Source organism: Grus americana, chromosome 1 (genome assembly GCF_028858705.1).
Source record: "Grus americana isolate bGruAme1 chromosome 1, bGruAme1.mat, whole genome shotgun sequence".
Lineage (NCBI taxonomy): Eukaryota > Metazoa > Chordata > Aves > Gruiformes > Gruidae > Grus > Grus americana.
In genome coordinates, this window is record NC_072852.1 from 58,642,880 (window position 1) to 58,668,322 (window position 25,443).

Consider the following 25,443-nt stretch of genomic DNA (forward strand, 5'->3'; position numbering starts at 1 on the left):
AAGGTTCCCAGGCAGCCCTGGTTTGGGTAAACACAGTGGCTACGTGGTGCCCTATAGCATAGCACCAGATGCCATGGAGATAGGCACAGGATCAAATCCCTGTAGGAGAATCTGTCCTGCTGTTGAAGGTGAGGCCCATCCATCCTCCTGTGCTGACCCAACTGATGTGCTGGGGCTGTTCCTTCCCATCTGCAGTCATGCAGGGGAGTGCATCTTCGGCTTTTCAGCCCTTTAGCATAGAATTTTGTTCCAGATAATGCTTTGGGGAACTGATGGTGCAACATGAGTTTCACAGAGGTGAGATGTGTTCGGGGGCCAAGAACCCATGTTCTTCCCTACACAGAGACACCCACACACAAGGTTAACACCTGTCTGGTTTTGGTAAGCCGTAGAGGAAAGACTGTTTGCAAGAAACTGTGGGTGTTTTTGACTCTTGTGGATGTCAGTCTGACCTCACTTCTGAATGACTTGGGTGATAAGCTAATCACCATGGAAGGCGCTGTAGATGTGCAGACTGTGTCTCAGGATGGTGTACAGGCTACCAGTTGCCTTAAGGCAAGGTGTCATATGTTTGTATTCATTCTTTCCATGGCTCATGTGCTCAAGCTGTAGACCAGATGGGTCAAAGCTGCCTGTGTATTTTTAGGTTACTATGAGGACTCCATGAGCTATCCTTCCTCTGGGAACATTGGTCTATGCATGAGAACATGTTTGTTTGTGAAAAGGGAGAGAACCATTTTCTGCTAGGCTTTGTCTGTCCTGTCCTCTTGTATGGACAGATTACATCTGTGGGTGCACAGTCTATGTGTGCATGTATGTCATTCCCTCCTCAGCTTCGTCTCTATTATCCATGTATATGTGTTCCTGTGTGCATTTGTGTATGTGCCTGTGTGTGATGCAGGTAGTTGTATGTGAGTTTATTTGTGGAGTGAGCACATCTGTATGTCTGTGTATATGCACCTTTTCCATCTCTTGGGCTTGACGTCTCTTCTCGAGGTAAGTATGTAAGTGTGGTTGTGTGCCATCTTCAGGTGGAGGACATCCATCCTACCTGTCCATGTATCTTCTTCTCCCCACCCCTCATGAATCTACTTCTTTCTCTCCCTGGGGAGAGGTCCTGTGCTTTAAGAGATAGTCTTGAGTTGTATTACCTGGTGCCACATGTGTGAAGTGAGTTAGTTTTCCTGACATCTGTGTACTGATGAACCAGAAACGTTAAGCCTTGAAGCACAAGGGAGTCCCAATTCATGTTATTTCCAAGGCTTTAGTGAGATCAGTTGGGAAAGGCTGGCATTCAAACCTGGGTGCTACTCTAGCTGAAGGAGGGTGATAAATTGGAGGGAATTCAGAAAAGAGCAACAAAAATGATGAAAGGGCTGGAGGGACTTATTTATGAGGAGAGATTAAAAGAACTAAATATGTAGAGCTTGGCTAAGTGATGATACGATAACAGTTTACAAGTATTTGAGGACTGTAAACATTGAGGAAGGGAAGAGATTATTTAAGGTGGCAAAAGATGGGCAAAGTCAGAGGTATGGGATGAGGCTGAGCAAAGAGGAGAATATTTGGCTGGCTCTGAGGATACATGCAAGCTTCCTGGTGTGAGTGCTCAGACCGACTATGAAATAGTCTGGCAGGTTTATGGAGACGCAGCTGCTTGCAGCAAGAAACACATGGTGGTGAAAAGAGGTGGAGAGAACAAGCTAGACTTGGCCAGTGATGGAGGTGGACTGATCTGCAAAGCCTCTTCTTCATATGCAGCATTGCTAGGAAAATTTCGAGAGATGTTTGATTGTCTTTCACCTTTTATTGATTCCCTGTCTCATGGCTGGGCAGAACCTGCAGACGTTGTTGCTGAGGGAGCAGAGAGGTGCTGCAGGAGGAATGGGTAAATGGAGTCTGATGGAGGTGGAGGACATTATTCCCTCCATCTTTCCATCCTCTCTGACTGGAGAGGTAGTCTAGGAAGAAATCCTGTCAGAAGTGCCTGTAGGTGAAAAAAGGCTTTGGCACAACAACTTTCAAGGAGCGTACAGGCTGAACGTACCAAAGCAAGTGGTTCCCTCTTTCCAGAAAAAGATGGCTTGGCATAGGGACAGTGGGGTCAGAAGGATCAGACTTCTCTCCTCTGAATTCCTGGTCACAGATGGTCCAGAATTGGGACAACAAGGTCAGAAGGATTAACACCCCTCCTTTTTTCCCCCATTGCAGTCACAGGCCAGGAAAATTGAGTCAGATCATAATAAAAGGATTAGTGTGGAGAGGCTGCTGTGAATAGTGTGATAGACAGGTCAGGGAAATGGAAGGGAATTCAAGGGGGCTGGCCCTGTTGCAGATGGTCAGCTGAAAGGGCTCTGTGTTTATCAACAGGGAAAGGGGATTTGGTCTTAAAAAGTCTAGAACAAGGCATTGAGGGGGCTAGCACTCAAGCACAGATGTTACTCCCAGCAAGGATCTGTACTGGGATGACTGGTTTAAATGCCCTCAGACCTCATTCCAGCTTTAGGGCAGAAGCAAAAAAAAATCCTTCTTGGAATGGGCTCTGTTGTTTACTCCCTTGTCCACCCATCTCCAATATGAACTAAGGCACCAAAATGATATTGTTAGTCATAGCTACTGTTTGCCCTTGACTTCTGGGTCAGCCTGGCTACGGAAAGCTGTAGGAATATAGGAAGGTCCCTACTGAGCCAGCACTGAGATCCTTCCAGTCCAGTATCTCCAACAGTGGCTGAAAGAGGGAAGACCGTAGAGGCAGGACAGCTGTGTAGGAGCACTTCCTCTGAACACTCTTTTAGCCTCCAGTGATGTGTGGCTGAAGGACCTTGTGTGAGAAGATCTGTTGTACACTTCATAGGTCTCTATGGATTTGTTTCTTCCCTGAATTTGTCCAGCCAATTTCTGAAGTAAGGTAAAGTTTTAGCATCCACAAAATCCCATGGTAGGAAGTTCTGCAGCCTAAACATGCAGTGTGCAACACAAGATCTCCTGTCACTTGTCTTGCACCTGTTACTTTCTGGTTTAATTTCCTGACCCTTGATTCTTGGGTGGGAAAAGACAATTAACACCTATCCCCTCTACCCTTCCTGTGTCATCTATGGTTTTATAAACCTGTCTCATTTTACGGTCTCTATTGTCTCTTTTCCAGTAGTCCTTCACCTTTAATCTTTCTACATCTATCAGCTGCCTCCTCCTTGACTACAGCAATGCAGCTTTGTAGTGATAGAAGGACATGGAGCATTGCTAGGTCGGAAGTGACATTGCGAAGATGAACTGTGCCAGGACCCACACAGGTGAAGATTTTTGTGTCAGCTGCAGTGGCATGGTGTAGGAGGAGGTGAAGAAGCTGGGAAAAAACTCTGAAAAGAGCTGAGGGTGCCCTTGGCCATCAAGGCAGGACTGGGCAGGATCCTAGGAGGCTTGAAAAATATGAAGGGGAATTTTGAAGTGGACCTCGGGGTGTGGGGATAGCTTCTCTGAGTGTGGGTTGTGGTGGTCAGCGCAGGCAAGAGTTGGGACTGGTCAATACAGAGCAAGTGAGGGAATTAGAAGGCCAGAGGTGATGGAGATCTGACTGGGGCTCTGACTGAAGGATGTTCAGATAAGAAGATTGATGGTGGAACAGTCCGTAGACACGAGGGTCTTGGGAAAATATGGCTCGGATATTCTGCTGGCATGATGGGCAGTGGAGAAGAGTGGGAGGAGAAGGTAAGAGGACATGGATTGCCTATGTGGAGGCTCTCAGGCCTAAGCACAGCACAGGGACATCTTGACCCCCTTGAAAGAGATACCCAAGAGTCAGCTCCCAGGCCAGGACTAGGCTCTTCTATGGCAGATTGAGAGATTCAGCAACAAAACCCTTGCTGAAATTAAGATTTTCTCCTATTTCCTGGCTAGCTGAGATCCTCAGCCAGGTGATGGAGAAAAGATGAATGAAAATGAAACATCAGCCATCTTGTGAGTGGTCTTCAAACAGAATAGATTCAGAGGGAGGAAATAGGCTCATGCCAGGAAGAAAAAAACCATGGTGGGGTGCAACAGCCTTGGGGTATTGGAGGTTACAGGGAAAGAAGAAGGTGCCCTCAATAGCCCTGATGACATTTCCTACAGAGGAAAACTGTTCTGAGCAGCCTTTGAATTAAGGGCTGTATGGGACTGAGGTGAGTGGTAAAAAGTCTGCTTAGATGTTGTGAGATGTGACCTGGGGCAGGCAGGCAGGGAGGAGCAGGACAGGCAGCTGGGAGAGTGAGGTACAGTACTGTTAGCAAGGGGAGGAGATGAGGGGGGAGGTTTGGTGTGAAGGAGGGGGCAAGGGGTAAAGGCAGAAAGGCCTGAACAGCATCAGAAGGAAAGACAGTGGTGGCAAGATCTCTGTAGCAGCCATTTATGCCTTGAGATTTCAGTCTCTGCTCCTCACTGGGTACCTCTCGTGGGACGACGAGCTCTTCTCCAGTCCCAGCAGCCTGTTCCCAGCCTGGTCACACCATGGGACAGAGCAGCTGCCTCGCTCTTCCTTACAGACCAAGGAAGGTGGTGGGACATGTTGTATCACCCCATGCGTGTATAGAGCTTTTCTACCTGTAGTCAAGTGTGGAGATGGCATGGAAGAAGGTATTTTTTCTGCTTCTCCTCTCACTTTCTGTCCTTTTCTTTTTTCTGTCTCCTCCCCCATGCTGGTTGTAACCTTTCTTCCCTTCCCTGTCTGCTCACCTAACACCGGCTGCATCCTGTGTCTCTGTTTGTTTTCCTTTAATCCATGCGATGGATCAGTGACAGACCCCCACTGCAATTTTTTAAATCAAAGCCCTTTATCTTGAATTTAGCAAGGTCAGGGGAAGCTTCTTAAGGCATCGGTTGTATTTTCTATCTCTGCCTCAGAGCAACTTAAAGGATGGCTCAACAGGATTAGTAGAAAGCGCAAGATTGGACAAATGGATTTGGCAGGGGCTGGCTGGTGGGCCTGGGGGAATGGGAGCTTGCTGTGCTGGAGAGTGGGAGAGCTGGGCTCTGCTCAGGGCCCCCATCGTTGCCTGCTTCCCGCTGCACCTCTGGGCATGTGAGGGCAGCTGGGCTGATGCTGAGCACCATCCTGACGCTGCCCTGGGAGAGAGCAGCCTCAGCCTGCAGCACCGCTCTTTGCCAAGCAAGGGTTAGCGCCAGCCGGTGCTCTAGGGCCAAGGCATAGGAGATACTGCTCTGTGCTTCAGGGATCAGTGCCCCCAGCACAAAGCCTCTCTGCAAAGCCCAGAGGGACACGCTGATCACAATGGAGCTATGTGCAGCTGGAATAGCACGGCTCAGGCCTCAGGAACAAGCCAGGATGCCATTCCCTGCAGGTGCAGGTCCCTGTGACGAGCTTCCCGCTCCCCCTGCAGCCTGCTGGGTGCTGCTGGAGGTGTGAATTAGCAGTCCAGAGGCGCTGTCATTGGGCTCTGCTACCCTGCCTTGGCTGCTTCTGCTTCACTCCTCCCCTGTTTTGTCTTATGCTTTTGCAAGTGCATGTTTTAGAAGAAAGTGTCAGGCTTGCGGGATGACAGGAGGGCAGCAGGCCATATGCAAAGCTCTCCCTGCACAGCCTGGCTGGCACTGTGCAGCCCCAACTGGTTTGTGACTTTTGTTCCCCCAGCACCTTGCTGCTGCTGGCAGCACCAGTTCTCCCCTCCTCTCACCCCGGGGGAGATGGTGTCTCCTCCCTGGGAAGCAGATGGCTCTGCCTGGGGTGGGAGAGGGTCTGCACCAGGCTGATCATTTACTTGTGGTGACCAAGCTGATTTGACCGGCCACTGTGCACCCAGCCACCAGCCTGTCCCAAGAGGGGCCCGTCCCTTCCCTGCTGTGCCGAGCAGGAGCCCCAGTCCCTCTGTTGTCTGATCCCACCGGTGACTGCTTCCCTCCTTCACCTGATCCCCCGCCACATCCCATAACGTGTTCTCATTGCACTGGGGCTCTGTCATCAGAAAGGAGGCTCGTGAGGAGCATCTTCCCCGGCTGCAACCAGCTACTACAGCCCGTTCCCCATCAGGCAGACACCCCTCCTTGCACATCATGTTCAAGGGCATACGCCCATCATGTTATCCTATGTGCACACATATAGCAGCGTGAATTGAGAGTTTAAGGGAAGGGAGAATCACACAACCTTGGCCTTGCTTTCCCAAGCCTCTCAGAAAGATGGGGTGGCTGGATTAGCCAGGGACGTGGCTGCTCCTCCCCAGTGCAAGGATTTCTCTCACAGGACTTGCCACACGGTCGTCCTCTCATTAGCAGCCCTTCTTCTCCTGAGCAGATCAAGGGTCTCTCTGGGATCCTGTTTTCTCCCTACTGTTCTTCTGCACCAGCCTGGCCGCACGTCCCTGGGCTTGTTTTCGATCTGGGGCACCCCAGCTCCTCAGCGTGTGCTGCCCATGGGGGAAGCTCACACCGTTTCCGCACAGAAGAGGATTTGCATGCGTGGTGGGGGAGAGGCAGCCTGGCCTGTTTATTCTTAATGCTCCGTATTATCTCCATTAATAATGCCACCTCTGCCTCACATGCTAATTAAGGCTCAAGATTGTTATTGTAATAGGGAATTTGGGCAGAGACCACACAAGACTGGCTGGATTAAGTTAACCTTATGGACTGTTAATGGATCTCCTGGAGGGGCATTTCTGCCTAATGAGAATCCAGCCTGAATGGTAATCAGGGGCTCGCTCTCCGCACGCCCAGCAGAGCCAGGAAAGCTGGTGAGGCTGCAGGGCAGGACACGGGAAAGGCATCGGCAGAAGCTGCTCATGAAGCCGAGCAGGGGAGAGAAGGGTGCAGGGCTGGGGGGGGAGAGCCCAAGGTGAAGGAAGAGTCGGGGTGAGCGAGTACTGATGCTGGTGGTGCTGCACAGGGAGAGTCCCAAATAGGTGCCGAGGCTGTCCCTGTGCTTTTTGTAGTGGGCGTTTAAATATTAACACAAAGTGCTATTTTTCCCGGTTGTGATTGCCAGCAGTGAAAAGGTCACCTAAACTATGTTAGCTGTGAGCTGGGCTCCTCTCTGGGGAAAAAAAAAACCTGGGAATATCCTGGCCTGGCTCCTGGAGACCTGCACCGTGGGTCATGGCTGCCACTGCCCGGCGGATCAGAGAGCTGGACTTTCACAGCCTGTCTTGTACAGTGTGGGGTAAAACATTGTGGAAGGGATCTGGCACTGAGCACTCTTATGTGCAAATAGTACATTGCCTTGCTGGTGAGCAGCAAGGTGAAAGGCTGGATCTCCGTTCAAAAGAAACCTGGGGTCAAACTGAAGGGGACAAAATTGAGCTTAGAGGCTATAGGCTTTGAGTTTATAGGGTTGGGTGATGTTTGGGGATGTCACAGATTTGGGACTGCAGTCAAGGCAAAAGAGATGCAGCTTAAGCATTAGGCTTCATTTTCAAGGCAAAACAGTGAGATCCTGTACCTGGATGAAACTGGGTCTTGCTGGGAGCCCATGAAGCCTCCCAAGGAAGGTGTGCATATTTTCATATCTGGCTGCGGTGTGCTAGTTTTGCCCTCCGGAGGGAATAGGTGCGGACTGGGATATAGCGCAAAAGCAAAGCCTGAAATGGGGGCCAGTTGTTTGCATTTCAATATGGGGAGCTGAGTAATTTAGATCAGCCCCAGAACAAACATGTAGAGGTGTTTGGGAGGAAGGTAGTGATCTGCAGAATTGGTTAAAGGAATAAAGAAATGGCTTTGGGGTTTTCTTCTTGCTCAAGTCCCACTGCCCCAGGAGGTGCTCCATGTGGGCAGGCTCCACGCTTTGGATCTTAGCCTGGAGGTTACTCGGTACATGTGGGATCTGGCCAAAGGTTTAGCCTTCTGATGTGGGAGCAATGACAGAGCAGCTAAGACATGTTGCTTTGGCTCCAGAGGCGTGAATTTGAGCTGTGCTGACTGCAATTTGTGCAAAAGGTTTCTTACCGCAAATCCAGCTGTGGCTGATTCTGGCTGGGGAATTGACAGTCAAACAGGTATCACTGTAGCTGCAGGAGCCTCTCTATATTCCCAGCTATAGGGACCGCTGTCTCCTAACTCTGTCAGCCTTACCTGAGCTGTGTCAGTTTTAGATGGCCCCACATCTTGGGTGTGAGCCATGAGTCTGGTTTGTGGTGCTCAGGGTTTGAGGGTGGAAGTTTGTGGGTTTGGGTGAAAGTTTGTGAGTTTGTGATGCAGTTCCTGGGGGTTGGAAATGGGTGACAAGGACATGGAAAGGGAATAGGACCAGCTCAGGTTGCCCAGCGAGGTTTTTCTTCACTTTCTGGCTCTTGGTACAGGAAGATACCAGGGAAATGCAAGGAAAGGAGTTCCCTTGCTATGTGTTGGTGTGTGGGAGTTGGTTCCCAGGGCAGAGAACGCTGCTGCCAGTGAGCGAGGGGAACTGAGGGAAGGCGAGAAAGGAAAAGCAGAGACCAGGAGGAGAGGCAGTGTGGGAGCCAGATGGACTGTTCCACCCAGAGAGGGATCCTGTCCCTGCAAACCTGTACACACCAGGGGTGCATGCAGCACGTGCACACTCACCATAGTTTTCTGCTGTACTCACAGCATTGCTTTCACAAGCAAAAGGATGCTCACTCTGCAGATGTGCAGTAACACATTGGTGTCGCACAGAGGAGGAGTAAATGCTGCCACACACACAAGGCAACCCACAGAGGACACACTGCTCCCTGTGACACCTCACAAATGCACCGATGTTTTCAGCAAACAACAGTTTTGCACACATATGCACAGTTCACCCTATAGTATAGCACTTGGATGCACACATGTACACATACATGTTCCATATATTGATACATGGAGTCCACTGCCCAGGCACATGCACAACACTAACACACAGATGCTCACCAGAGGTCACACATTCCTGCACACCCATGTGCACACCTGACACCACGTTGTCCACATGGCCCCCCTTCAGCATTATCCCATGCAGATGGACTCATGGCAGCGCTGACAGACACACGTGTTTCTGTGTCTTCCAGGTCTCCTCGCTTGCCAGCACAAAACAGGCATGTGAAGGTGAGGCCAAACACATCCCTTTGAGATGAACAAGATGAACACTGCACAGACGTACACGTGCAAACACACATACGCATCCCCCCTTGGCTCCTGTTTGCCTTGCTTTCACTCTCCCTTGTCCTTCATTTAGCCAGTCATGGTGCTTCTTCCATGTCCCCAAAGCACAGAAGCAGATGGTTTGGAGGTCAGTTTAGGATGATGGTTCCCTTTTCCATTAGTGGCTCTCTTCAGCTGCTTAGCTCAGGGCTAAGTATCTCAGAGATGAAGATCCTCCTTGCCTACCCACACAGGACACCTCTGTGTTACCTCTCAGCACCTATTAGAAATCCTGAGTCCAAAAGCCTCTTCCAATTGCCCTCATGACCGTACTTTAACCCAAGTAGCACTTCAGGCCATGGTGGCTTTTCCAGGTTCAGCAGCATCTGTTAGCTTTGACCAAACAAGGCAACTCCATCTCCACTCCGCTCTGTACACGTACCTTGCTGAGGTCCAAAAGGCTCCCTCACTTGTCCCCTTTCAGCCTGCGTTATTCATCTCCTGTAATGCACAACGAGTGTTTGTGGGAAAAGGCACGCAGGTACAATTGAGCATAGTGCTGAGGAACAGACACTCCCAGCAAGATGAAATTGCCGGGGTGCACAGGCCAAGTTCAGCTGAGACAGAGGAGATTTTTACTCCTTCAAAGCACTTCTGAAAAGTGAGTCGTAAGGGTGGTGGAGGTAGAGGGGAAGAGGGGATGGTTTGGAGGAGTTGAGGTGGTGGTGGGGGCTTCCCCACATGTTTCTTCCGGCTCCTCTCGTGCTGCCGCATGAACACGCATGTGGTGCGGGTGTGGGAAGGTGGGAGCGCTCTGGGGGAAGGTGTGAGGTAGGTGGCTTTGGGGAGCAGAGAGTTTGCATTCCTGAGTAACGGTGGGGAAGGTGTACTTGCATGCACAAGGGGGCTGGGGGGTGTTTGGTGAAGAGCTGTGGAAGCAGGGTGCTCAGGCATGCGATGCGTGGGAGGGCAGGGAGATCCTGGAAGAGGCTATTGCAATGTACGCTTCACTGACTTACACCGAGGTGTGTCTGTACATGCTTGGAGCCCATGGCCGTCCAACAGCACAGGACAAGGGCTTGTGGGACTCCTTCCTTTCATCCTGATGGGGATAATCTGCTTGCTTAGGATTTGTCCAGAGAAAGGCTGGGAAAGCCTGTAAGTCTGGCTGGAGCCAGACCCCACTGCAACCCCTGTGTTACCTGTGTCCATGCCACCCCTATGCCAGCCCCTTCTTTTTGTCACTGTGCCACTGTACCCACTGCTCCAGTGCTCCCAATGCAGCCACAGAGCCCTGCACCACGTGCCTGCAGTTGCACCTGCATCCAGCTGCTTTTGCCCCACCAAACCTCCATGCTTTCCTGTACCTCTCCCGTTTCCCGGGGGCACACAGGTACAGGCGCTTGTCCTGATGCTGAACCCTTATTGCTCCCCACCATCCACTCGCAGGATCGTGCTGTGACATTACCGAGCTTGTTAAACAAGCCTGGCAGAGTGCTTGCCGTGCCGTCCCTGGTCCCCTCCTTTCCTTGCCCCTTCTTACCCACCTCATGCACCTCCTTGTCTCGCCTGGGGGAAGCTGGCATCTTCCTGCTCAAATCCCTGCTTCCCATAAAGGTTTATGTACTTCTTCACCAGGCTTAGGTTTTGCAGTCATGTCCTCTGATGCCACTATCAGCCAATTTCAGAGCACTCGGGGCTGGTGGGACCTTACACCCTTCTTTGCATGCAAATTATGCACATCTAACACCAGGAGAAAGGGGGAAAGAAGGGATGAGTGTGTATGCTTTTATAGGCTTTCTGCTCCAGAGATTTTGCCTCCAGGAGCTGCAACACGTGTCAGTGGACAGATACGTGGGCTTTGCTAGGAGATGGTAGAATGGGCAGAACTAGAGAAAGTGCAAAACAAAGGGAAGATCTCACAGACAGAGGCAGTTTAAGAAGACTTGGTGTGGCAGTGGTATGTGTGTCTGTATGTGCACCCGTGCAGGTACACAGAATAATACAGCTGTCTCCAAAGTGAGTTCCAGCTTCATAACTTTCAAGAATGTCATTTTTTTGGGTGAGCAATGCTGGCTGTCTGTATTTCATGTATAGTTTGTGTTTGTCTGCCTGTGTTGGATGTTGATGAGTATTTGTGTTTTCCATGTGACAGAATATGGCTGGTGTTTGATGATGCTGGGGCTAGCGTTTAGGATCCAGAAGGATGGTATGCCGCTGTGTGGGCTGAGTTAGGTAGGTAACAGTATCTGGTGTGATCAGTTTGTATGCTGCAGGCAACTCGTAAGCATTGTATATGTGTGTGTGATATACAGCCGGTTGTGCTTGCTTGACTTATGTTCCTAAGTGCATGAGGATGTTTTATGTGCTTTTTTTTTCTTATGGATGTGTGCATTGTGATATACTGCTGTGCTGTTTGCACTGATATAGATGTTTGTGTGTGTGTGTGTATGTGGCACTTTTTCTGGTCTTTGATATGGAGGTGGGTTTATTAAATGATGCGCATTTGTGCAGTGACAGTTACACGTAAGTGGTCAGAAGTTTGTGTTTGGTAGATATGTTCAGACATTCGGCATGCATTTGTGCAGTGGTCAGTATTTGCTGTGCTGTACATAAATGTTTTTGCTGTGTACTGATATGAGTGGTGGAACAGCCTGGGTGGAGTTGATATGGTTGTGTGATGGTTGTCTGAAATATCACGTATGCATGTTAATACAGCTGTGCAACCTTGCAGGTGCAGGATGTATGTGGAGAAGCACCTCACCCTTTGGAGGGACTCTGAATTTTTAGGGGATGTATGCAAGATGGTGCGTGGGGGTATGAAAAGGCCGGTGGGTGAGTGCGTGTGTGTGTGTGTACAGTGTGTGTGTGTGTATACAGCATGTGTGTAGCAGTCTGAGTGTGAACTGCGTGCTTGCAGGGGTGTGTGCCCGGCTGATGTGAGCAGGGCTGGGAGGCAGCGTGTCTGTGTGCGTGCGACCGCGTGTGTAGGCACACTCCACCTTCTCCCGGAGCGGCTCCGTCAGCACCTTGCCCTGCACTGGGCCAGGTGCTGTCTCCTTTTTGCGTGCAGTGGGACAGCTAGGCTCTTAGGATACGGGCCATCCTCTTTCCATCCTTTAAATCTCTTTCCATCCGTCTGTCTGTCTGCTCTGCTGCCCATATCCAGTTGTCTGTTCCCATAATCACCGATACGCCCTGACTAGCTCACACCCCACACTGCCTGTGGACTCAGCAGCTGTGCATCTCTCCGTCCCTCCCACACACACACACATTCACACACACACACACACACCCTGGATCTTCATCTGTGGTATATTCAGTTGCCATTGGAAACCTAAGAAAGAAGTGAATCTACCCTCCAAGTCTTAAGCTGGTGGTTTTTTTTCCTTTTTTTTTTTTTCTCCCTCCCCTTTCCTTCTCTCCTCACAGAAGGCGAAGTCGTTCGCAATGAATCCATGGCAGCTTCGATCGAGCGGTGAGCTGGAGCACCTACTCACAGGCCACTCCTTGATGTGACTGAAGAGAGGCCTTTCCCAGCACTCGCCGAGGAGAGCAGAGCCCTGGATTTACCTCCCGTGCGCCCGGGCACCCCCAGCACAGGCACCGCGAGGTAAGCCAGCCTCGGCACCGAGCTCCGTGCACCTCTCTCCATCCCTTCCTCCCTCCAGTTGCTTGTTCCCCAGAGGTGCAAGGGAAGGGAAAGGCAGGGGTTTCTGCTACGCCGTGAACAATATCTAGGCTTTCATTAGGCCCCCCCATCATGGAGAGCTGCTCCCTCCCCTCCGACCCCCTTTCCTTGCAGCTCTGCACGCGTGTGCGGGCAGGGATTGTTTGCAGAGCAGCAGGGGGAAGCGCTGCGGGTCCCCCGCACGCAGTCCCGAGTGTGTTCCTCTCCTTCCTCACCCCTCCCTTGGCACACACCTGTCTGCTCTTCTCCCTACAGCATTTTCCTCCCCTTCCTCTGTTTCTCCGGAGAAGGGGCAGCCGGGCTGACGCTGCTGCAGCAGAGCAGCAGGCTGGTTTGGCCAGCAGCACGGCTGGGCTCTGCGGCCTGGGTCCCCTCGGGGATGCAGCTTGCAGCAGAGCAGGAGTGGGCATCACGCTGCCGGGAGTGGGGCACGCACGGGGGAGTTCCTCCTCTCTCCTCATCTCATGGATATTTTGGGTATCCTGATTCCCCGAGGAGGGTGCTGGCCTCCATTTCCTAGCCAGGTACCTCCTCTGAATACCCAGCCCGGCACAGCTTTTGGGGTGATGGGCATGCTCTTTGTCACTGCTGATCTGTTGTCCCCTGGTGCTCCTGCCCGGCTGGAAGGGATGTTTTCCTGCCAGAGACAGTGTGTTTCATAAGCTGGGAACGCCGTGTGCCCTGCACAGGCACTGAAGGGGCCCTGTGCCGAGCCTGACCCATTTTGGGGCGCAAAGCTCTTGGGAGCACCTGAAAGGGCCTCCCGCTGCCTGGGGCTGCCCTTGGTGCCCCTTTGCCCAGCTCCTCTGCGGGAAAGGCAGGAAGATCAGCCGCACTATTTCCATACCATGTCTCTGTGCTGCTGGAGCTGCTGTGGTGTGGGGACGGGAGGGGAGCGGGGAGCAGCTGCTTCTCCCATCGCCTTGGCAGGCCCAGCCATGCTGCCGGCCCTCGAGGAGCACGGACGTGCCTGGAGGTGCCTTCTCCCAGAATAAGACCCTAAAGCAAGGAGCTGCTGGCAAGGCAGCAGGAAGAGGGCATCCTCAGGGGAGTGGATTTTGGAGAGGAGGTTTGGGGGTTTGCATCTGCCAGGCCATGGTTTCAGACTCTGCACAGACTCTGGCAGATGCTGCGTTTTTCTGAGTCAGATTTTGAGGCTGCCACATTTCTCCAAGGGGAAGGGGCTGGGAGGGCCTGTGCTGCAGCACAGCCCCGGCAATGGTGCCGGTGTGGTGTCCCCTGAAGGAGGTGATGGGTTGCTCCCCTCCTGCCCGGGTCCCGCCTGGTGATGCCGGCACAGAGGGTGCATCTTCCAGTGTATCTCCCTGCTGCCACTGCAGGACCCTGCTGTCAGCCCTCCCCGCTGTCCCCCTCTCCAGCCGCCCCTCCACCCAAACTGTTGCCTTCAACTTCGGCCTGGTGGCACCAGCTATTTTTCTTCCTGTTTTGGTGTACCCCGAGCCCTGGTTTTCCCTGTTTCAGCAGCGTCCCTTCCTCACTCCCTCTCCAGCACTTCCCATCCCTTATGACCCCTCATTGCATGCCCTGCTGGGCAGGAGCAGCTTTGGGCAGCCTCAGGAAGGGCTGATGTTCTCTGGCAGGATCGTTTCTGGGTGCTGCTGCCAGCTGACAATACTGTGAAGTGATCTTTTCCCCTGTAGTTCACACTCTTCAATGTGCGTGTGCATGTGTGTGTGTTGCAGGTGATGGAGTGACTGTAGCGTTCTTGATGTGTCAGTCTTCCTCTTGGCTGGGGCCCGGCAGAGAGCGTGACCATGCAGTTGCACTCGGTTTTGTTACTGGGGAGTTTGCAGAAAGCAAGCTCTTCTTGGATGGAGCCTCCAAAGCCATTTGGCATTGGTTAAATTCCTCAGCCCTCTCAGGACATGGCTTTGGCACTGCCTTAGGGTGGACAAGACAATAAATCCAGCTCTAGGGAGCTTGGTACTGGGTCAAAACTGCTGCGGCTACATGGTAGAAAATGCTGATCCAGTATGAACTCACTCTGCTGCTTCAGATGTGTTTAGAAAACAATGTTGGCTTAACTCTGTACTGGCAAGGTTTACGTTGCGTCGGGTATTATCTGTCTGCACCACTCTAGCTTGATGCTGGCTCGAGTGTTGTTTGTCCTTCCACATCTGGCTCGCACTCCGGATCGTGTGTGCTCTGGCTAATTTGACAGATGCAATTGCACGCCCCAGCCAGCCTGGTTCAGTCCCTCCTGTCGGGCAAGCTGGTTTGAAAGAGGGTTGAATTACAGTCTTAGCAGGGAGCAAGCCATGTCCACACCAGGCAGCTGCCCTGTCCTTTCAGGAGTTACAACAGCCCTTGTCTCCCACGTGCCTTGGGAAGTGATGCACGGCAAGGCAGAAACCCAGCTCGCTCTAGCTCCATCTCTCCTAGCACCACCCCAGGTCCAGCGAGATCCTAGAGAAACAAGTATGTCCTCTGGCTGGTGGCCACATCTCTGCCTGGCTTTCCCCAAGGGCTTTGGAGCAGTGTCTCACATGCTGCCCACTGCCCTGGAGAGTGTGTGTGCGGGGCAAAAGGATGATGCTAGCTGGTAGGAGGGCAGGCATCACATCGAAGAGGAAGGGGAGGGAAGCATTGTCCAGCAGAAGGATGTTGCTCTCCAGCCATGACCACCCCACAGACCCACCGTCAGTGCACGGGGCCTGGAAGAGATGTTATCATTCCTCATAGGATCATGTTGGCATGAAACGGGGTTGCACTGTGAGCGGGAGCTGAGACAGCCCCATCGGAGGCTCACGTGGGACAGAGTATGAGCGCAAACCCTTACTGTTATGCTGCAGGGACTTTTTCCTGATCTGTCACTCAGCTGCTTGTGTTGCTGAGGGAGGTAGTTTTGTTTGGGGGGTGGGAGGAGAAAGGTCAGGAAGGTGGTAGGGGTGGTTTGCCTTATGCTTGCATGTGGACATGTGCAAGTCTCTGGTGATAAGGAGGAGCATTTGCTGACCAGGATTTGCAGTTTGAAGCCAGCTTGATTTTAAAGCCCAGCAAAATCAGCTTTTGGGAGCTGAAGCCAAGAGATGACCCTGCCTACAAAATCTTATTGCTAAGGATTCCTGAATCCTCATCCCAGCGAGGTCTCTCACTGGTCATCACGCTGTGCCTCAGTTTCCCCTACCTTTACGTGGGGCAGGCTGTAGCCACAAACACTGTGGGAGAGGAGGTGGATGGGGAGGAGGGATGTGAAGGCATGCTTGCTGATTGCATGGTGCTTCAGGCTGCACAGAGGGATGCTGTGGGGAAAGGGAGGTGCAGCCTGCAGACTGCTGGCACGGCTGCCTGCTGACCTTCGCAGGGGGCTGGATGCTGGAGGAGAATCTGTAATGACTGGGGTGCTGTGTGCCAGGGCTGAGGCAGTGATTCACTCAAGCCTCTGTTTGTTTGGGAAGAGAAAGGGAGTTTGTGGCTTGTCACTTGGGAAACAGAGTGGGGATTCAGCAGCGGAGAGCAGGCTTCTTGGCTGGGCCTCCCCGAGCAGCCACACTGCGTGTCTGTGTGTGTGTCAGGGGAGCAGAGGGGACCCTGGTACAGGCCATGACTGGCGGCCAGCCATCCTTGGCCCCCGTCACTTCACCTCCCCTCGCACCCTCTGCACAGCCACTGCTGAGCGGCCGAGGACAGCCCCGAGATGCGCATGCACGACAGACCCATGTGTGTGATGAGACGGAGAGGAGTAAAAGCCTCACTAGAAGAGCAGCTGGATGGGATTCGTGCTACCTCCCTGCCTGGCTTAGCCCACAGGTGGTTGCACAGCGTCTGTGCAGGTGTCCATACTGCTTCATCTCAGCCCAAGCAGACACCTTCAGCAGAGTTGTGCCTGCTGAGTGGGGCCAGGTTGCAGGCTGGGGAGTCGTGTTGGGCTAACTCAGGGGATGAAGAAGACCTCTTCCTTCCCTGAGCTCCTCCCATGTCTCATCCCTGCCGTACTTCTTCAGGTGAGAGCCCTGGCTCGTTTCTTTGAGGTGGAGACCTGCAGGCCATGGAGGGAGCTGTCACAGAGGGAAAGGGGATTGCAAGGCACATAGGGGTATGGAGGGGATAGAGACACTAAGAAAGAGGGAGGACCTGAGAGAAAAAGGGTAGAAGCAGCAAAGGAAGAGAGGGGTGGAGAGGGAGGCAGGAAAAGAGCAGCATGTCCCTGCAGTGACAATGTGGTGTGGAAGTCTCTTACAAAGATTACAGGCTAGAGTTTGACCTGACCATGTTTGTACTGGGCATGGATGTGGTCTGAAAGGCTGTGGCAGGAGGACCAGCTCTGCACAGGGGACTGTTCATCTTCCATCCAACCCCTTAACCCAGGGAATAACCAACCTAATTCCCTTTTCCTGCTCTGAGCTGTCTTTCCCGTGCATGTTCCTCTGCTCCTGATATGGAGGATAGAGCATGGCTGAGAAACCCCTCCCCGTGTCCTCTGTCCTCCTGGCCCTGGCCCTGTGGAGCCAGAGGACGTGAGTGTGCTGCCCAGCACTGCTGGAAGTTGCCTTGCTCTGTACTGGAGGGATGTTGGTGAGGTCTTGGAGCCGGACTTGCCTCCAGACTGCCCTCCAGAAATACTTATGGCCGCATTACCTCACATAGGCAATGTCTATAGGGAATGAATTCAACACGCTACATAAGCATGAGGCAGAATTTTCTCTACAGTTGTCCCATCAACGTGTCCCATAAGAACTGAATAGCAGCAATCATATAAGAGGGATTTATGGAAGTTTCTCTTCCTCTTTTATGAAATGTACTTGAGTATGTATCCATCAGGTAAGGTAGGTGTGCCAGGTCTGTCGTAAGGTAGGTAGATTTCATACAGATGTTCTGAGTGTCGTTTTTGATGGGAGTGTCACAGTTTGGAGAAGATTTCCAGAAGCTGGAATGCCAGTGTTGGCTTACAGACAGGCTTGCAGGTGAACATCTATGTACTCACAGCTGATCATGCAGTCACTGTGGCACACCTGTGACACAAACCTCTGGGTGCTTCTTGCCTATCTTGATCTTCTTCCCTGTCCCCCAGTCGTAGGAGCAATGGGCCATGTGGCTTGAAGTCAGTGGCATGTCACGGCCATCTGGCTGTGCCCTGACCTGAACTGCCATGCCTTTTAAAGCCAGCCAGCATGGTGAGAGCTATTGAGAACCAGCCCAGCACAAAGAGAGAAACACTCATATAATGGGGCTACTTATTTGAGTTCCCCAGCATTTCCCATTGCGTTTCATGTCTTGGGGCTGATTCAGCTGAAAGGCAATCAATGGAGCTAACAGCCCAGCATTGTTCTGCTCACCTTCTGATTTACTTCTTTTCATCCTCGCTGGGTTTCATCTCCTCCCAGGTTCATGCATCCCCCAGCACTGAGGTCACTTTCTTTTTATTCCACCTTAGGCTGTATGTAATCAAGCTAGCTCCGTTCCTGCCCTGAATCTTCTGGGGTCAAGATGGAAATCACTATTCAGCAAGAGACCCAAACAAATGAGCAAAACTAGCCTGGTCGGTCAGAACAGGGTGGAAGTTATCCAAGAAAACTCGCACTGATCAATTCCAGTCACCTCCTGTGTTTAAAGTGACTCAGTATCTCCATTTTTAGGATGTTGCTGGGGAGCTGAATTTTCTTATGATTTATCTTATATCAGCTGTCCCTACCAATGGTGTTTGTGAGATTCTTTCCCATATCTGCTTAGATGAGGAACGGTTGGAAACCATGCTGGCAGAATAATGGGTGCTGGGACAAAGCCAATCATAAAAAACCCCAAAACCCACTGAAAAAACCACAAAACCTCCCCCCCCTTTCCCCGAACAATAAGTTATCAAGTCCAGATGGTTAAATCCGAGAGTTTGGAAGGAGCTTAAGTGATTGAGCTGCTAACAAAAATATGCAATCTCTTGTGAAAAAAAAGCTACTGATTCGGGGAATTGGAGAAGACCAAATGTTGTACCTATATTTAAAAAAAGGCTCCAGTGATGATCTGGGGAATTAAAGAACAGTAAGCTTTGCATCTGTATCTGGGAACTGGTGGGAATGATAATTAAAAAGCGATGCTTGAAGACATCTGGAAGATTGTGGTCTGATAGGGCCTAACCAGCACGAGCTCGACAGAAGAAAACTGCATTTTGCTAATCTCCTACAACTCTTTGAATGTGTCGATAAAGCAGTGGATAAAGGAGAACCAATTGATATAATGTATTTAGACTTCCAAAAGGCTTTTGAAAGATCCTACACAAGAGCTACTAAAGAAGCTAAGTAGTCAGTGAGAGACAAAATATTGACATAGATCAAAAACTGAGTAGGAGACTGAAAGAATGAGGGGATTAAACAGCCAAGTTTTACCATGGCAAAAGGTTAATGTGGCCTCCAGGTTCTCCTCTAAATCCCGTGTGATTTACTGCATTGTTTAATGACTTGGAAAGGTGGGAGGAGAGATATGCCTTATGAAAATTTGCAGATGAGACAAAGTTATTAAGTTGGCTGTGGCCAGAAAGGGCTGTGAGAAATGCTGGAGAAAGAGAGCTAAGTTAAATGAATGCTCTGCGCTCTGGCATGAAACTCAGCATTGATACGTTCACAGTAATGTATGTTGCAGGGCAGACTCACAACTCTTCAGATACCCCCAAAGGTCCTGAATGAAGGGTATCAGCCAAATAGTGTGGGTGGATGTCAGGGAACTCTTTGCAGAGCTCTGTCCCATGTTATGCTGTCCTCAAGCAGGCAAAGTAGCTGTTTGGCTGCAGAAGCAGTGGGTAGAGAGTGCTCTGGAAGAGCTGCGAGACTCTCGGTACTCCTGCGGTGCCGCCTCTTTTGGAATTGCGTGCCAAACCAGGATGAGTCTGTTTCCGAAGGGGTGCTGGAGAATTGAAGGGGCTCTGAGGTGAGACAAAAAGCCAGAACACTCCCAAGTGAAGAGATGGAGGAGATAGGAGTTGCTGGTGTTACACGGTGAACTGGGAGCAGATGTTGGAGGGAAATAAAATTATGAGACTTATGAGGACATCTCTCCTTCCTTTCCTCATCACACAGGAGTGAGGGAACGCACAGTGAAATTAAAATGCATGGGATTCAGATTCACAAGGTTGGACTGTGGAGCTCTTAAGTGATGTGATTTTTGTCAGGACCAAGAATTTAGAAAGGTTCATAGTGGGCTTGTGTATTTTTCTGGAGAGCAAGAATACACAAATGAGTTTTAACTAAGGATGAACCCAATTTTGGAACCTGAACCTTCAGGTTCAGTCTTCAGAGCATATATTAAACTGCAACTCATAGCGGCCAATAATAAAATGAAGATAGGAGCACATTGTTCCTCATCTGTCTGCTTTGAGGTTTTTCCCCCTTTTCCCCAAAAAAATCTGGTGATGTCTTTCATCAGAGTGAGTGTGGATATCTCTCTGATCTGGAATGGTTGTTCCCCAGCATGAACCTTACCTTAATAACACCTGCTGGGACACGAGCAGTGGAATTCTGTTCATGTCCCAACTCTTCCTAGCATCACGTGTTCAGGAGCATCCTCAAGCTGAGGGAAGAATGGGGTCAGATTGTCTCCTAACAAAAACTGGCATAATCATCTTGAAGTCAATAGCAGGAAGCACAGTTTTCAGCCTCTGAGTTTGAACTCAGTTCTGGTGAAAACCAAACAACACACACACACACATACAAAAAATGCAAAACCACCTAAACTCTTGAAATTGCCTGAGATAGAAACCTAACCTGGAAAGTTCCCAGACATTCCTGGGAGACTGCCCATGCTTCCACCTCCCGCCTGAGCTATGGATGTGGGAATCAGCGCCAGGATTACAGGGTATTGCAGCCTTTCCATTTGCCAGGCCAAGCAGGAGCCCAGAATTAAAAATTTGCTGGGGCTGAAGGGAGAAGAGAAATCCTCAAGCCTATAGAAACTCTGAAACCTTATCTGATTATTTCCTCCTCACTTCAGTGTAAGGAGCTGAGTCTATAAACACCTCCTCCCTGTCCTCCAGTGTTCCCTACCCAGGAGCATGGACCCAGTTCTTCGGGTTTTTTTTCTGAATACATGATACAGGGTGCTGAAGTCATTAACAGCTTGGCTAACCGAGCCTGTTCACAGGATTTGATTTCTAGCTATTTGTGCGTAGCACACACAAATCTCAGACTCTTTGTAAGTATGTCTCCTTCCTGGGCAGCCCACGAGGTGTGAGTGGAGTGACTCCTTGCGCAGGGAAATGTTTTCAAGCCATGAAAACAAACACTGAGGATCGTCTCCGCATGCCGCTCTTTGCTGGATCTCTGAGCTCTCTTGTGTTCTTAGAGCTGTGATGTGTTTTGCTGGGTAGCTCGGAGCTACCCCCACTGCAGCTGATGTGGATAGAGTGGGAACAGCCAGGCTCACATCCCAGTGCCGAGAGACCCGCGGTCAGTATCACACCTTTTCACGGGGTTAAAAGCTCCTGTATGGCCAGAGGGAACTTTGGCAGTGTTTCAAAGCTGACATCATCACAGCCCCTGCGAACCTCTGGGGTGGAAACAACATCTCCAGCACCTCTCCTGGAATCCAGGAGCTGGGGACTGCGGGGGCTGAGAGACGCTGACGTCACCCCTGCTGCATGCCAGCAACCCCAAGGCTTTGGAGACGGCTTGATCACCACTATTACAGCACCTAAAAAGACCTCTGGGATCAGAAGATGATTGCATCTCTCTGCTCTATTACAGCAACCAATGAACCTCCGGGGCCAAAGGATAAATGCACCATCTCTGGAGTATTATAGCGTTTAGAAACCTCGCTCACTGACTCACAGCTGTTTTCCCCCCTCCACCACCACCTTCGACTTGTCTCGGCATCCAGCCACCTTCTCTGCTGAGGTGTAGCTGGATAATCCCTGTGCTTTTACATCATCTGGCTGTGTGCAGCGCTGAAATGAGACCATGCTACCTTTTCACTTCTTAAGGAACATCAGTGTTGTGATGCATTTGCTAGCCCTTTGCTCTACGAGTGCGGTAAGGACCACTGCAATAGACCGTTTCCACTCTTAATACAGCATCTGTGAACCTCTGGTACTGCTCTGCTGTGGCAGGCAACCTGCTCTTGCCTGTTACAGCATGGGGGCTCTTCTCACACCATTATGGATGTTTCAGAAGACAACTCAGCACCTGGGAATGGCCGTGTCGTATCAGCAGCTGGAACTTACAGACAGGAAGGGGGATACTTTGAATGTCTGGTCAGTGATCCTGGCATTTAGAAAGCACAAATTAATTTCTCAGACACCCTAGAGAGGTGGAGTTCTGTCATGTTACGAACCTGACTTGTAGATTCTGGGGAAAATCCTAAAAGCTTTTGGTAATAGAGGTTTTAGTGAGTTTAATGCCGATGGAATTAAAAGTCTCTAGGCACTCGTTGTGAATGGATTTACATCAGGGAGATTAGAAAAGGGAAAACATTATTGGTGTCCAGGAAACTCAGGAGAGCAGCTGTCAGCTGGTTTAGATGGAAAGTTCCCCAGTGGGCAGGCGCCCTGTCAGCCAGGCAGAACACACGTGCACACCCTGCGAGGTCGGCTCGCATGCTCACGGGCTGGGGACACCTCCTAGGGCCCACTGTGAGTCGCGTCACACGTGAACTCTCACAATGGGATGTTTGCACTAGCCAGTTTTATGGGCACATTGAATGTGAGCGAATGCAGTGATGGTCTCTCCATTTCGGCCGGCATGCTCTCACTCAAAGACCCACATGCCTCACCCAAGTGCTACTGGCCTTTCCTGGCGTGTTCGTTACCATTCACTCCTACAGAGAAGTGTGGAGAAGGAAGACCCGTGCTCCCACAGTGGAAGGGCTGCAAAACAGTCACTTCCTTCATGGATGGACGTTTTACTGTCCGCTTTCTTCCCACCAGAAACACACCTGATACATAGCTATGAAGTATAACTATAAAGTGCAGTTAAAGGGGAGGCTGGGCAAGATCCTTATGGAGGAATTTTTTGAGATTTAGTAAATTAGATGACGTCCAACTCATGAAATCCACTGGCTTCAACTTGTCTGGAGAGTAACCTGGGGAGCCATCGCTATATGTTGGCCAGGTTCTGCTCCTTTTTCCAAGGCCTCAGTGCTGGAGGAAGCATCCTGGGGCCAGATGGCCATTGCCTGTGCTCTTAGATAAGACAAGCATGATCCTGGAGGGTTTGGCCTTTCTTGGACTTCCCTGCTGGGGCTGGGTTGCTGAGGCTGTGGTCTTTGCTGAGGGATCATAGAGGCAAAAGAAGAAAAGACACCAAGAAGCCTACAGGGAGAGTGAGAAGGGCTTTGGCCTTAAGTGCATGAGCTGGTTATGCTCCTCTCAGGAAGGCTGAGAGCCGATTTGTCTGCTGTCCCTCTTGTTATTTCTCTCCAAAGTCCTCATCACTTGTTGGTGCATCTTGTTGAGAGCAGGGATCAGGGTTAATTCACCCTGTCTTTCTCCTTAAGTGGGACATCATCAAGCTGAGGACTCAGTTCAAATCCTGCTTCAAAGATCTTTATCTCCTCTGCAGCCTAGGAGAGCTAGCTGGGAGATCAGGCTTTGCTAAAGCAGGGAGCTCCCTGCCCCAGGGTAGACAGGCAGGAGGGAGAGCAAGGTGCTTTGCTGGGGCAGGGAGATAATAACCTGACTTTACCACCTAAGGGCTCACAAGCACCACCTCTCCCAGCACACCAAGAGTTACCCTTGCTTTGTAGGGTGAAGATAATGCCCTGTCCACAGCGTACAGCAGAGAGCTGGGATTCATGACATCCCTTTTCTTCCTGTTGGCTCTGGGCGGGCTGGGTGGGAGGGGAAGGCTGCCAGCGTGGTTGACAGTGCCCTCAAAACACGGTAACTGGTATTGAATACCAGAAGCAGGGCAGGCACTATGTCTCTGATGTCCCTCCCAGTGAGTGGGTAGATGCCATCAGGGCGTCCACACAGGAGGAGGAGGAGATGGGAGAGAGGAAGGAGGGTGCGCAGTCTCAGTGCCTCCCCAGGGGGCCCCTCTTGTGCTGGCAGGAGATGGTGGGAGTGTGGGGAGTCGGGGAGGGAAGGTGGGGAGGGAGGATGCTCTACTTGCAGGCTGGCACCCTGCAGAGTGGCAGGGAGCGAGCGGGCACTGTGGCAGACAGCCCTTGTCCCTGGGCTCCCATTCGTCAGCTGGGTAAAGCACAGGATCTAGAAACAAAAGTATTAATATAGTGATTGGGGACATGGCAAAGCGTGGTGAGTGATCAGCAGTGATGTCTGGGCAGGAACTGGAGCTACCTGTGGAGGTGCAGGCTTAATCTGCGTTGGGGAAGGGACTAAATCTATTGTTGTGACCGCTTATCCCAGGAAGGTGTCTGACCTGGCACTGCTGAGGATATCCTTGTCCTTCAAATGTATTGCACCTGAGCTGCTGGGCATGCAGGCGCCTGCCTTTGGATGGGTACACGGCCAGCTTGGGGCACACTTCTGCGCAGGTTGCATCGGCACTGACAGAACCTGTGTATCTCAGCAAGGGGAGCCACTCCAGAAATGGCTTTGCAACTGCCGCTGCAAAAAATTTTTTGTCCTTCCTGCATCCTGGGTGAAAGAGCTTCTGTCCTACCATCATCTTTCTCGAGGCACCTGTGTTTTTGTCAGTCTGTCCACCAGTGCAAAGAGAAGATTGGAGCAGGTGCCTCCCCCTTACCAGACAGCCGTGCTGGCTGTTGTAATAAGCTCATTCAGGCAGGATGTGTTCACCCCCTGTAAACAGTAGTCATTGTCTATTCCCAGGCAGAACCGTGCTTCTGGAGGACATCTAGCACAACTAACTCATCATGACAACCAGCAACAACTTCAGGCTGCTTTCACAGAGCTGTTTGCGGAATCACCTCAGCCCTTTAGCACAAGATGTACACTTGCAGGAAGCCCTGTCGCTACAGAAAGAGGCTTCTGCTTTCTGCAAGTGGTGTGTCCCTGGCAAGTGCTGGTCTGTGGCTAACATGTTCATTGCCAACAGGGCAGCTATCAGAGCTGTAGCAGTAGCAATGGGTAAGGCAACTTGTGCTGCTGTGAGCTTTCTTAGCAGGCCTGAGATGGGAGAAGGGAGTTCTCCGGCTCAGTAGGACCATTGAGAGTGTACGGGCTTTTCAACTGTAAAAGACTGTGGTCCTCTGGCCGTGACCTTGATGAGGACAGGCTCATGAACACACAATGGTGTGCACTCACTGCTTTCCTGGAGATGGAAAAAGTTATTTGAGGGTAGCCCCTAGGATTTTCAAGACCTGGCAGTTGCTTTCTGGTGCTGAGGAAATCTGACATTTTCCTGTTGGGACTGACTAGCAGAGATTCAAAGCCCTCTCATTTGCATGATTAGCAGTGTTTATGCTCACTGTTTTTTCAGGGGCTGCCCTGTGTGTGAAACTGTATCCTCACCGCAGAGTACTGGGCTGAAGAGAGTGTAGTGGAGAGTGGAGGCCAAGTTCACCTTTTGATTTATTGGAAGATTACAACATTGCCTGCAAATCCACATGGACGTCAGCGTGGTTTATATTATTCTGCACTGTGGTGGCATGTTACATTCTCACAACACGCGGGCGGGTGAGAAGGGGCAGACTTTTCATGGGGAGGTGCTTCTGGGCATTGCTATTTTTTACTTCATCCTTGGAGCTGGTGAGCCTGGTAGCGTTGCAGGGTGACATGTATGAGGAAATCTGACAACAAGCTGGAGGACCCATGAGACTGTATCATGATGTAGCCA

General features: G+C 51.1%; 1 protein-coding gene across 2 annotated transcripts in view; it reads left to right on the top strand.

Moving 5' to 3' along the window:
• Window positions 1–25,443, top strand: part of ELFN2 (extracellular leucine rich repeat and fibronectin type III domain containing 2) — a 53,116-nt gene that overhangs the window by 4,651 nt on the left and 23,022 nt on the right. For both annotated transcript variants that reach the window (XM_054843163.1, XM_054843173.1), the window contains exon 2: window positions 12,484–12,664. The gene's annotated coding sequence lies outside the window, so the exon portion shown is untranslated. The remainder of the gene's footprint in view (window positions 1–12,483; window positions 12,665–25,443) is intronic.